General features: G+C 34.7%; 1 non-coding gene across 1 annotated transcript; it reads left to right on the top strand.

The window, feature by feature from the left end:
• Positions 1-1760: 1760 nt before the first annotated feature.
• Positions 1761-1842, top strand: TRNAS-UGA. The gene has a single exon. It is a non-coding gene; the product is annotated as a tRNA-Ser (tRNA).
• The last annotated feature ends 12740 nt before the right edge of the window (positions 1843-14582 follow it).

The following is a 14582-nucleotide window of genomic DNA, read 5'->3' on the forward strand; positions in this document are numbered from 1 at the left end:
CCAGTCAGTAGTTGTAAGAAGAATGTAATTTTATTATTTTTTGCTTTCATTTCTTTATTTTTATACTCTGTAAATATTGGACAACATCTTATTGATGTGTGATTGCCAAATAAAAATCAACCCACATTAGATATAGGCTTAAAATCAAATTTTGGCATGTAATCGGTAGTCCATTAGGCTAAAGAAATGGTAACTTGAACTTAATCATAAAATTGAATTAGATTTAGATGAGCTTTGCCATATTTAATAACAATCTGACTCATCTGAATAAGTATTTAAAAGAGGCTTTGGTATACAAAAAGTAGGTAATTAAGTTAAAAAGTGGTAAGCATTGGGCGTGACTACTAAAATTAGGCTAGAATTAGGAGGACTTTTGTCATGCTGTATTGTTATGTGTAAAATTTATCTATCGCATTTATAGGAAATAGGCTATTAACCAATAAAATTAAAGGTGGGAATACACAACTAAGGAAGTTGGTTTCCAGATCCATTTCTGGATGTGGCGATGCTTCCTTAAGAAATCTAATTATACCATGCAATTAGAAGAAATATCCTGGCGATTACCCGAGTGGTAACTCCCTTTCTCTGTACTAGTCTCTGTGACTAGTTAGTATATTCCCGATTAAATTAAAAATCCTTGTAGTGCTATAGTCGCTAAAAACGTTTGGGTGTGCGTTCGAAACCGCGACACCCTAGGATAATCTGATATGTTGACTTTTTATATGTTGACACATGTCCTATTTATATTTTAAAATCAATTCAAATAACCAAAGTGCCCTTTAACCACAATTTTAATTTTGGTTAATCTATCTCCACAAATAAAAGAAATTACTTTTAACCTCTTTTAACAATTATGTACTGTAAAATAAATAATAATAATAATAAAGAATAAAAAGAGTATAATAGAGAACTATTAATATATATTATATTATTAATTTTTATACTTATTTATAGATGTAAAGGATTACAAAAATAGAATTCTATTTGTATAAGAAAGTCTATTTATAGAAATAATGATAGACATTCAATGTTATTCAAATACTTCAATATTTTTATAATACTGTGTAAAAACTTCAACTTTGTAATTTTTTATTATTTGCAGGAATTGCCCAGTTCGTAATCTAGTTGAGCTTCTTTGAAATTATTCCTAGCAAAATATAAAAATTTAGTAGGAAAGCAATAATAACAAGACGAGTATCATATTCAGGTGAATCTTTATTTCCTTGCTAATTTACTGTTGCGAATATCATAATTTATTTATTTTATCTTTTTATTCATGTTTCTGCCTTCATTTATTGTTGTACTTGACATCATATTGATATCTAGAATTAATACTTATTTTGTTAAAAAAGTGCAAAATGACAATATTTAGAATAAGAACTATCCCTACAATTATTAAATTGTCTTATAGAGAACCTTTCATTTCATAGGCCACTACAAAAATTACAAGTCATATATGTTCAACCCAATCATGTAAACATAAATATTCATCAGTTCAAAAATATATATAAAGTAATTCAATATGAGAATAATATTTTTAAGAAATTATTATCACATCTTTAAATTAGTGACCGAAGCTAAAATATCTTGGAAATTATATTTATCTTCTTCTAGCATAACCTCTTTCTTGACATTATGTCCGTCACTAATCTTTGTACAGATAATTAATTATTTAATAAAAATAATTAGCTAAAATATAAGTTTTTTTGTGGCAAAGCCTCATAGTAATTATATTCTTATAAGAATCTATATCAAGAAATGTCGATATGTCCGAGTGGTTAAGGAGACAGACTTGAAATCTGTTGGGCTTCGCCCGCGCAGGTTCGAACCCTGCTGTCGACGTTATTTTTTGTTCTTGAATTTACAAACTAAAACTTGAGCCCAACTGTAGGCTTTCTATTTTAATTAGCTTTTCTGACCCTTGCAAGTGGAGCCAATCGGGTATGTGCAGAGCCGACACAGTTCCGATTTGTATTTTTTTTTTTGTTCAACGTTGTTTTTCGACACTTTTACATCCAAAATGATTTTCTAAAAAGTATTTAAGGATAATTAATAGATTTTAATGAGATTTATTTGAGTTTTAAAGATTTGATTTATTTATTGGATATTGTTAATAATTATTTGATAAAGAAAAATTGATTCTTTAAAAAGAGTTTTAAATGTGATTAAAATCTATTCGCTCCTCTAAGATTTCTTAAAAATTTACATCTATAAATAAAAAGTGAAGTCCTAAGATTAAGGGAGAAGAATATCGATTAGAAGCTATTGTGATAATAAACAGACGTTCATTTTGAAGCAAAGAGTTATTTGGTAACTAAAGAGCAAAGTCAATAAGAAAGAACCCTGGATTTGGAAACTTTTTGTGAATGAGATAAGCTTTTCCACGTCTCAACCAGCACTGGATTCCCAACCGATCTTCGATTCAACAACATCATCGTCTCCTGAGACTCGCAAAACTCAACTATGTTGACAACTTGAGAATTCCCCTACATCCATCATTATCAACAACACTCTTCCAATAAACTGGTTTTTCTATCTTCTATTTTTTTTAGAAATATGATTAAGGTTTCCTTTATTTTTTATTTTCTATGTTTAATGTGATTAGATTAGGATTTCTTATGGATTAATATGTTGTTGATTTTATTGAGTTTAAAATCTGATAATAAGAACACATAGGGTTTTGAATCTGATTAGTCAAATGATTAGGATTATATGATTGGATTTGTATTTCCTTTATAGTTTTGTCATTAGATTACTTTTCTAGGGTTATATAATTAAAGTATGAAAATTTTCATATTTGTCTACTGTATGTTCAAATTATTAAGATTTGCATGACTTTTTTTAGGATTTCTAGTCTAATCTAATGTTATTTATATCTTTTATCTTATCTTTTTCTTGTTCTAATTAATTTTTTAATCTTTTGTGCATATGAAATTGGTTCTGGGACGTAAGAATTGCAAAAGCTGTGGAAACCAACCTCGAGAAACCCTAGAGCCGATTAGCTCAATGCAGAGCCAATTGGCTTTATGTTGAGTTGATCAACTCTACACCCACAACAGTTTGGCTTAGCTCACCTCAGCCCTCATTTTCATATTTTTATTAGTTTTTGATGTATTTCTTGAGTTATACATGTACTGTACTTAGTTTTAAGCCTTCTTATTCCTCTCTTTAGTTGTAGACAGGTTGTAATAATTAGATTTATTTTCTTCCATCTTATTTTTGCTTATTTTTATTTATTGTGTGATTAAATAAGTATAGTATGATTGATTAGCTAAAAAAAGGACCACATAGACTTAAGCCTTAAAATTGGATGTCACATGAAGATTATAGTCCACTAGACTAACTAATTGTAATTGGGCTTAAAATCTAAAATCAATATAGACCTAGTGAGTTTTTGTCATGCGTTAGTTAAGGCAATTGGGTTGTACTAGGTTTAGGATCACATAATTGGACCTTATCATAATAAGTAGTCCATATAGGCTTGGTAAAACATAACTTATATTTAGATTAGACTAGGAGGGACTTGTACATAATTAACTAGTAAATTAGATTAATAATCTTAACATGGGCTTTGTTTAATAAAATAAGCTAGACTTAAGTGAGCTATATGTGTTATTTGTTATGCTTGTATATGAACTATTGTGTTTATAGAGAATAATTTGTTAAACAATAAAATTAAAGACTAAGATACATAAATAAGAAAGTTGGCTTCCAGATCCATATATGGATTTGTGGCATAAGCTTCCTTGTGGAATATGAGAAATGCCACTCATTAGAAAAGGTGTCCCAGTAATTACCCAGGTGGCGACTCCTATCTCCGTGCTAGTCTCAATGACTAGTTAGCGTGTTCCCGATTAGGTTGAAAAGTCTTGCAGTATCATAGTCGCTAAAGACACTTAGGTGCACGCCTGAAACCACTGCCTATAGTGGCGACTCCGCTGGGGTTAAGAGAAGCTAATTCTAGTTTGTCTTTAATTTTATTATTTAACGGATTATTCTTGTATCACTACACTATTTTCACACAGTGTACACTTTGGTCCTTATAACCCCGATGACGTCGATTAGTGGTTCTTTGGTTCCACTCATACTTGAGAATTGTGACACTAGCTAACTATCACTCACAAGTAATGATTGAATTTCCTTTATCACATGGACCATTGAGTGCAGAGACGAGCCAAGGAAGACTACTCTTTACTTATAGGAGCCTTTATCCTTACCAAAGACTCAGCCCATGGTAATGACCGTAGAAATCTCCCTTAGGAACTTCGTTGCTTGCTATATGAGATGTTTCTCCTTATAAGTTTCTAAAGCCTAATTATTAAAGGCCTTGGCCTAAAACATGTGGAATCAGGCCCTAAGCCCGAAATATGTAGGCTCTTATGCTTATATTGGGAAACATTACCTTATTTGTCTTAAATCTGCTTTGAGAGTTTATGCCATGCGTGTTGGGCTTACTATCCCTTGTTGATAGAAAGTTTAAACACAAAATTCTAGGGAAGAAAGACTCACCATGAACCGTGTGGAGAAGTAATAAGGTTGGAAAGATGAATTGTATATTAATGTGTTTTGCTAACCTTTTTTCGTCCTTGTGCATCACACGTGCATCATGCATCACACTAACCCCCTTACTTTTTAGCCATATAGATTCTCTTATGGGTCGGAAGAAGCAAGATAGTGGGAGGCTATAAAGAGTACCAATTTCTTTGAGAATCCGAGCCGTATTAGAACACCTTGGAAGACCAAGGCGTCGAGCTACTGAAGCTACATCTGAAATGGAAAATGAAAGAGCTAACAAGCAAGATATTGAGATCCTTAAGAATGCCTTAATCGATGATTTGAGGGGTGTGATTTTGGAAGAGCTCCAACAACTCTTGGCTAGGATGGCTACAAATCAAGCCCCACCTGCTACTCCTATTGCATCAGCTAATCCCCTTGTTACTGTTGACCAGATTGTAGTTGCTGCCAAGACTACTATGTCGCTATTGATGCCAATGCTGAGGACCTAACTAGGAGGGGAATGCCTCAAAAATTTTGGAACTTTGATGAATTTATGCTAAACCAAGCTAAAAGGGAGACCACCACCGATGAAGCTGTAAGTGGCTTGAGCTCTAGGCTTGAAAAAATACAAGGCATGCTGGAAATCAAAGGTTTAGAATGCCCGAGATGAACAAGTTCAATGGGACTGATGATCCGAAAGCTCATCTGAAACAATATGTAACAATCATGGGAACTACTCAGCTATGTAGAACCCAAATTGTCAAGCTATTTGCGCTGTCCCTTAAAGGACTCGTTGTAAACTAGTACCAAGGTTTGAAAAAATTCATCAAAGCTGAATGGCGTGATTTATGTGAAATATAATTATATTACTCATTTGGAAGTGTCAATTAGGGATCTCGAGTCAACCAAGTAAATTGACACTTCCAAGTTTGTATGGTGGTCCAAGATGTTCTTCCAAGAGAGGTTGCAGATGATGAACCCAAAGACCTTCATAAATTCGTACGACGATAGGCTATAGGTAAAAGAAATTGAAAATGACAAAAGAAAGACTATGAGAACCGGTGGAAGGGCGAATTACTAAGCTGGAGGGAGCATGACCCTCGATGTGAACATTATGCAACAACCGAGGAAGTTCTCCAACTTCAAGCAACCTCTCTCTAAAATCTTCGAGAGGTTAGTATAAAATGGCATTGCTCTGGTATTACTCTAATCAACTATCCTTAAGAACCCACCAAACCCTAACGCACCCGGTTATAAACCCAACACCTACTATAAATTCCACCAAGAACCCGGCCACCACACTGACAACTGTATCTGGCTGAAGCATGAAATTTAAGACCTTATCGATGCTGGAAAACTGGCTGATCCTAACCAACTTAGCACTAGTAGAAATCCTTTATCAAACTGTATCAACACACAACCCCTAAAAAAAGTGTTCATGATCAACCTTGACTTCAGTGAAGAGGAGGTCATGAACTCTTTCAAAGACATACCCCACCCCAAGCCAGAACCAGAAACAAACCACATACAAAGAGCCTTCACCGAGATGGGAGTGCCACTGTCTATGGTGTTCCGTCATCTAAAATAGAGTGAAAAAATAAAGTCTCAATTGCCAAAGGACAGTCCTAGGCCTCACAATGACCAGTATTGTGAGTATTACCAAGCTTTTGGGCATGTGACATACCAATGCAACTGTCTCATTTATGAGATTTAAGACTTGATTTACTATGGGGGATGGCAAGTTGAGCAACTTCCTTGGTATGAGTGTGAAGACCTACTAGGGCAGCCTTCAGGCAAATTCAACTTCAAGGTTCGATATTCAAGGCCTCCTTCGACCGACATTTGAATTGAGGATATTATGCAAAGTGGTTGGGGGTCAGATGATGATCAAGCAACTTGTGAGCCTTGTCTTTTGAAGGTTTGGAAAGAAGGGGAAAAGAAGTTGATCATGACTATCGACATCTAGTAAAGCTCTACAGATGAGTGTGAAGTCCAAGACACCGAGGCTAAGAAAATCTGGGTAGACATCGACTCTAATAAGGAAACTGAGCCAGCGGGTAAGGGTAAGGAAGTTGGAGTGCAAGAACTGAAGCAAGATAAGCAAGCACCTAAAGATGGAGATACTGGATTATTATAGCAGTGGAAGAAAGAGAAGAAAATAACTGACATTTGGAAGCTGCTGATGCACTTATCAGATTATAGAAAGGCTCTAATCCAGGCCTGATTTGGTATAAGCATTAGCACAACAGCTACCCCTGAGGAAATGATCAACACCGTATCTTACAAGACTACCAGGATGATCACTTTCTCGAATGAGGACCTGCCACTTGAGGGAAAAGACCACAACAAGGCTCTTTACATAGTAATAGAGGTCAAAGGGAAGATAACTCAATGTGTGATGGTGGATGATGGTTCAGCCATCAACTTATCCTTCTTGCATGCTCCCTAAGCTAGGGATGACTACGAAAGACCTGAAACCATTAGATATAGTTATAAGGGCCTATAATGAAATAAAGAAAGATATGGAAGGAATGTTTTCAACATTGGTGAAGAAGGGTCTTATCGAATCCTAGGTGTAGTTCACAGTCCTGGACATCCCACTAACTTTTGCAATGTTATTGGGAAGGCCTTGGTTCCATGCCCTAGGAGGAGTTTCTTCTACTATGCATTAGAAGGTAAAGTCCCTCATGAAGGTGAGATCGTCATTATCAATGCTGAAGGTGATAAGGTTGTCTCGACTATCCAAGAAGCTGTCAAGGAGCTAGATGTCCCTACTAGATTCCAAGTTGCTATTCTCTATGAGGACTACATGGATCCTAAAGTAGTCAGCATGTTCAAGAAGATTAACTTCATGCCTGGAATGGGGCTGGAAAAGAATCAGGAAGGTATCGCGGAGCTGACGAACTTTAAAGGTTAGAAGACTCGGCATGGATGGGGTTATTCTGAAGAGGAAGATGAGGGCAAACTAAAGGATAAGACTCTAAAAATATATTTTTCTAAGAGTACAAGCCCTACTGGGCGATCGATACTCTTGTAAAGAGATGAGGAGCTAAAGCTGGAAGCACTAATCGCCCCACTGGAGAAAATGAGTCAAGAAGAGCTAGCTTCTTTATAAAGGATAATATTGTTCATGTCTTTGATGATGATGATGTAATAACGTACGACATTTATGAGGATGATGTTTTTTTTTCATTTCTAAGATCAATGATATGAACGATTTTGCTTACTTGTGTGATTTTTTTTCTGATGGCAGTGTGCATTTTGATAATAATGACATGTGCATCTTTGACATCAATTCTATACAAATTGATTCATTTAATTTAGGCACAGATGTAAATCTATGGAACATTTTAATAGTTTATGATATAACTCTTGAGGAGAGGAGAGAACTCAAAAGAATAATAGAAAAATAAAAATGGTATTTGCTTGGTCTTATGACGACATGCCAAGTCTAGATAGGAAAATAGCAAAGCACCATATTCTGACTCATCCACACATCAAGCTAGTTAAACAAAAGATGAGAAGATTAAGGCATGAATGGGCAGAGAAAATATGAGAAGAGTTCGATTAGTTTAAGACCAATTTCCTTAATGTGGTAGACTACCCTGAATGGTTGGCAAACATTGTTCTAGTCCCGAAAAAGGATGGTAAGTTCTGGATGTGCATGGGTTATTAGGAATTGAATAAGGCATGCCCTAAGGATGACTTTTTCCTTCCTTACATAGATGTAATAGTCGATAGTGCTGCCTCGAATGTGATGTGCTCCTTTATGAATGGGTTCTCCGAGTATAATCAGATCATGATGGTAGTGCTGGATAAGCTGAAGATGTTGTTTATCATCGAATAGGAATGTATTGCTATAAGGTTATGCATTTTGGATGAAAAAACGCAGGAACAAATTATCAGAGAGAAGCCACTACATTGTTTCATGACATGATGCATAAGGAGGTGGAGGTGTATTAGATGACGTGACGCTAAGGTCCGAGATAAGGGAAGGGCATTTCCAAGCTTTTGATAAGTTTTTAGGATGAGTGGAAAGGTATAACCTGAGACTCAACTTAAAAAAGAGTGTATTCGAAGTTATATTAGGGAAGCTGTTAGAGCACATAATGAGTCAGCGAGGTATAGAGATCGATCCGAACAAGGTAAAGGCTATTCAAGAGATGCTAGCACCGAAGATGCAGAAAGAAGTCAGAGGTTTGCTGGGACGCTTACAATACATTAGCAGATTCATTTTTAAGCTCACAATGGTTTGTGAACCTATCTTCAAGCTCTTGAGGAAACATCAACCCGTTGTGTGGTATGAGCATTGTCAGAAGGCCTTCGATGGAATTAAAGAGTACATGATGAAGCCTGTGGATACTAAAAGTCGCGAAAGGATGGCAAGCTGATCCTATACTTATAGCCATAGATAGATGAGGAAGCCATAGGAGGCATACCATGATAGCATACCATGTGCGAGTATGCGATTTATTATCTTAGTAAAGTTGTCATTGAATACAGTATAGTCTCGTGGGAAACAATATTTTGTCTAAAGGTACCGCTAAGATCTCAGACTTAGAAAGAAATGAGTTCTCTGAGCCAATTAACTTGGATCATCTCAAGAAATACTATGTCTAAAATGGAAGTAGATATGACATGAATTATTGTTGATTCTGGAATCAAAACAAAAATGATTCGGTTCAGGACAGTTCCTCCTTCATTTTTTGTTTGTGGTGTATACCAAACACATTGGAGACAATGTGTCGATTAAGTGTGGAGAAAGGTTTATTATTGTCTTTTCTCATTTGTGATTGATTTCCTATAAGTTTATTGAGTTTAATTAATTACTTGTTATGATTTTTTCTCTTTCGAATTTATAGGTTCAAAATAATTAATTTGATTAGTTTATTGAATTGTGGTTTAGTTGATTTGGCTTTGAATGATGAATTGAACTTGGTATCAATGCTTAGGTTTTTGATTGATACTGTCGCATTATTTTATATCTTGAAATTTTGGTTATGTTTATGAGTATAAATTTTTAAATTTCTCTTAATTTATCGAGTGGACACATCCAATACCTCTTTATACTTTTTTTATTCTTTTGAGATGTCTAAAAAAATATGAACTTGAAAAAATTATACAATGTTAAGAGTTTTTTATTCTATTATGCTATTCTCATAAGGGTTCGAAATGAAAAAATAAATTAAAGAAAATCCGAGAATATGAGTAGTTGTTTGGATTTATGACTCTAGTTGAGTAATTGGGGGGCAGCTTCACTAATATGTACACTTGCGTCAAAGTGCTAGAATGAAAATTTCGAATATGTAGAGATCTCTAAAAATAGAGATATAAGTAATTGTGCTTTATGAGAATTTGTTTTGTGCTTAGGGGAAATCTTTATCTCTATTTTTCTTTTTGAAATTTTGAGTTGTTTGGAAGGAATGCTCATGTCCCTAACTTTAGATATCAAGTTTTTAATTTTCTTTGCTTTCTATTATAAGATTGTCCTAGATGTTGGTATTTTGTTTAAGGATCGATTCTTGGCTAATGATTCTAGGTTGTGATGATATAAATGATTAACCTTGATATTGGAGAAAGAGTTTGTCATTTCTTTGTTTGTAATTCCATTCAATTTGCTTCAAGACTAGCAATTGCTCAAGTGTGGGAAAATTTGAGAAGTGTTGAAAGACACTTACTTTTAAGCTTTATTTTATATTAATTTTACCTTTGATTGAGTTTGATTTGTTTGTTCAAGCTTGGTTTTCAATTCTTTTAGGCGCTTTAAGGATAATACATGTCAAGGAGTTGAATGGAATCGAAAAGCATGAGAATCGAGCAAAGAAAAGGCATATTTATCCAAAGTTTAGTCTAACACGGGGAGCACATGGCCGTGTGGCCTTCCCGTGTCGATTATGAATGGCAGATTGCAATAAGATTCCACATGGGAAACTTACAAGGTTATGTGCTCCCCCATGTGGAAGAAAATGGTGAATTTCAATATTACGCAGATTTAGTCGCATTAAATTTAGTGAGGTTTTTTGTGATCTTAAAGGTCCATAATGAAATAGTGGTCTTCATCAACTTTGGAGAGGACTTTCTAAGCTATAATTCTTATGCATAGCTCAACTCTATATTAGATTGATAAGGATGAAAAACTTAGGTCGAAATTAGAAGTTATGCAGTTCATTTTTTTTTGGGTCAGTCTCAATGTTTAGGCCTTATCTAGAGTTAAAGAGGTTTGATTAAGGTAATTCAAAATCTTAAAATGAACTGATCTTCAAGAGCTACAATGTTGATGCATAATATAAGCCTAAATTCAATTTATATGAGATCCTAAAATAGCCCACAAAGTAAAGAACAGAAAGAGACACATACTAAAGCTACAAAAGTCATGGACGCCACACGACCATTTAGCTACCTATGTGGATCATTAAATTTAACTATTTAAGGAACTTTTAGGGTTTTTTGAAAGGGGTTCCATATTTATTTCATTTCTAGAGAGAGAAATTCTTAGAGAACTCATTTTTCTTTCATTTTCTTAGGCTTTGATTGGGTACTTTTTCAAGGAAGAACATTATTTTCACCTTTATTTTCTAAGATTGAAGATTAGAGATTGGAGATTTTCATCACCTATCATCTATGAATAGTTTGAGATCTTCTTTTTCTAATCTTCATTTCTTTATTGCAATGTGTAGGAACTAATCTTCTTGCTATTTGGATTATGATAAACCCTAATTTGTATTATATGGATTGATTCAAAGTTTATACAATTAAATATTTTCCAATGAGTTTTTTTATTCCTTTGATTGCTTAATCATCTATTTCAATTGATAAGTTAATGAATTGATTGAGATTTTTTTCATAAATTTATTATAGATAACTATTTATGAATTGATCACATCTTAGGGATTGAGGATTGATTAGGATACTATAGATTGATCTACAAGATCCTTTGGTTTAATAGTTTTTTCATCTTCATGCATGACCTAAGTGAGTGGGTTTAAGAAGAGATGTAAAAGACTTGAGAAGCTATAATTCTTATGAAGGCCTCACCTCCATATCAAGTTGCTAAGGATGCAGGAACTTAGGTCGAAGTCGGATATTGTGTAGTTTGTTTCTATTTGGGTCAGTCTCAGTGTTTTGGCTTTATCTAGAGCTACAGAGGTCCAATTAAGGTGATTCAAAGTCTAAAATGAACTAATCTTCAAGAGCTACAACTTTTCAAATTTTATTTTTACGAGATTCTAAAACATCTGGAAAAGTAAAGAATGGAAAAAGACACATTAATAAGTTATCTTTTAGGGTTTTCTTGTGTTGCCCTATAAATAGATCATTATAACTTAGGGTTTGGTATCTTTGGCAGTAGCTTTTGTCTTTAGAATAGTAGCTAAACTATTTGTTTTTCATCTTTTGGTTATTTTCTAGTCATTATATGTGGCTAATTTCTTTTTTTTCAATTCAAAGGATTATCTTTGTATTGATTTGATCATTGTGAGATACGGTTCTTAATATAACTAAGCCAATTAGTTAGAGATCTCTAGTGATTGAATGCTTTGTTGAAATTATAATCCATATTACTGTGAAATTTAACTTAGAAGCAACTAAGTTACGTGCTAATCTAAAAGAAACAAGGAATGATTTAACTAATCATCGCTTGATAGGTTACTAATTGGCTTAGTTATCTCCTAGATTTTAATGTTATTCCTAATTATATTTGGATTGCTTACTTACCAAGTAAAATAGGAATAAGGGTTGAATGTTGGGTTTGAATTAACTTGTGTAGGGAAGATTATGATTTAATCTCGCTTGAGATAAGTTTCTAGCTAAGTAGTTAATAATAGAATAGAAACTCTAGGTGTTAATGATCAATTTAAAAATTCAATCAAATTAATTTCCTTTGAATTGGAGTTGTTTATTATGTTGTTTTTAGTTTTTATTTCGATTTGCTTTAGAATCATATTCCACAAACCCCTTTCTATTTTAGTTTTTAAAATATAGTTACTCTAATAATATTATTAAAGAATCAGTCTCTAGGGTTTGACCTAGACTTGCCTCTACTATAGCGTTGGTGAGATCAACAATTTAATTTTGGTGCTCACAACATGCATCAAATTTTAGCGCCATTGTTAGGGACTAGTTTTCATTTTATTAATTTTATTGAAGTTTTATACTTTTTTATTTTTATATATTATTTTATTTTTATTTTGTTGTTTATGACTAGAACTTCTCAATTTAGTGGCTTAGCATTTGATCCAAAATTTGAAAAGACTACTAAATGATTGAGAAAAGCAGCTCGGCAAGCCAAATTGATAACTACAAAAACTGAGCAAGCAATTATTGCATCTCCTAGTTTAGTCGACTTACTTTCCATCAATTCATCTGGTGATTCAAAAAAGGAAGAGATGGTTATGAATAATAATAGGACTTTGAAGGAGTTGGCTGCTCCTGATCTTAATAAGCATTCCTTATGCATTAGATACCCTAATTTAGAAGTTGATTTTAAATGAAAATCAGGACTACTACATATGTTGCCTAAATTTCGTGGTCTTATAGGTGATGATCCACATAAGCACTTGAAGGAGTTTCATATGGTGTGTGTAAGTATGAAACCTCAAAATGTTATTAAAGAGCACATTAAGCTAGAGGCATTCCCATTCGCATTGACAGATTTGGCGAAGGATTGTTTGTATTTTATCTTCCTTCAGGATCAATTCAGACATGGAACGAGATGAAAAGGCTATTTTTGGAGAAGTACTTCCCTAACTGTAGAGCTACCAACATAAGAAAAGAGATATATGGTATTAGGCAGTATAATGGAGAGTCTCTTTATAAGTACTGGAAGAGGTTTAAGAAGTTGTGTGCTACCTATCCTCAGCACCAAATTACCGATCAACTGTTGATTCAATATTTCTATGAGGGTTTATTGCTAATTGAAAGAAGTATGATTGATGCTGCAAGTGGAGGTGCATTAGTAGATAAAACTCCAAAAGCGACAAGGAACTTAATTGCTAACATAGCAACAAACTCTCAACAATTTAGCATTGTAATGACTCAAAACTAGATCACATGAGATATTGTCCACTTTGGCCCCCACTGGCCTCACGGTTTTGTCCCTTTGGCGGGTTCGAGAACCTTCTAGGAGGTCCCCCATCCTAGAATTTCTCTAAACCAAGCACGTTTAGCTTTGGAGTTCCTATAATTCCACGGCCAAACAACCAAAAGGCACCTCATGTGATTAGTTCTAACTCTTTACATATATGTTATCAACCATTCCCCGCCCCATTTTGATGTGCAATTCGATTCATTTATGTACCGACATACTTTAGAGTGTTGCCATCCTAGAAGCCTGCCAGAAGCCGCTCCTTGTCCAGACATCCTATCTTTGCCCCGGCATTCACTTTCCGCCCTCGTCGGACTGCTCTCTAGGTCAGGCTGTCACATGTCCACCAGCTTCGACCTGGTTAGTCCTCGAACCACACATCTACTAGAGGGGTCCTGCTCTGATACCATTTGTAATGATCCGGAACCAGATCACATGAGATATTGTCCGCTTTGGCCCCCATTAGCTTCACGATTTTATCCTTTTGGCGAGTTCGAGAACTTTCTAAGAGGTCCCCCATCCTAGAATTTCTCTGAACCAAGCACGTTTAACTTTGGAGTTCCTCCAACTCCACGGCCAAACAACCAAAAGGCGCCTCATGTGATTAGTTCCAACTTTTTACATATATGTTATCAACCATTCCTCGTCCCATTTCGATGTGTAATTTGATTCATTCATGTATCCCGTTGCACTTTTAAAGTGTCGCCATCCTAGAAGCCCTCAGAAGCCGCCTCCTGTCCAAGCATCCTATCTTGCCACGACGCTCACCGTTGCCTGACCGCTTCCGAGTCGTTGTGTGCATGAGGATGGATCATACACCTAAGAAGATGAATAAGGTAAGTTCATCTAACCTTAAACGTCAAATTTCATATTTAACTACTTTGTTTAGATAAATGGTTTTAGGTAATATACAAGCAGCAGCAAAGGTATGTGGGATATGTGCTATGTCGGGACATTATACTGATGCATGTCTAACTTTGCAAGAGGATGAAGGTGTCTAACA

The sequence above is a fragment of the Ricinus communis genome, chromosome 7 (genome assembly GCF_019578655.1).
Source record: "Ricinus communis isolate WT05 ecotype wild-type chromosome 7, ASM1957865v1, whole genome shotgun sequence".
In the NCBI taxonomy this organism is placed as follows: domain Eukaryota; kingdom Viridiplantae; phylum Streptophyta; class Magnoliopsida; order Malpighiales; family Euphorbiaceae; genus Ricinus; species Ricinus communis.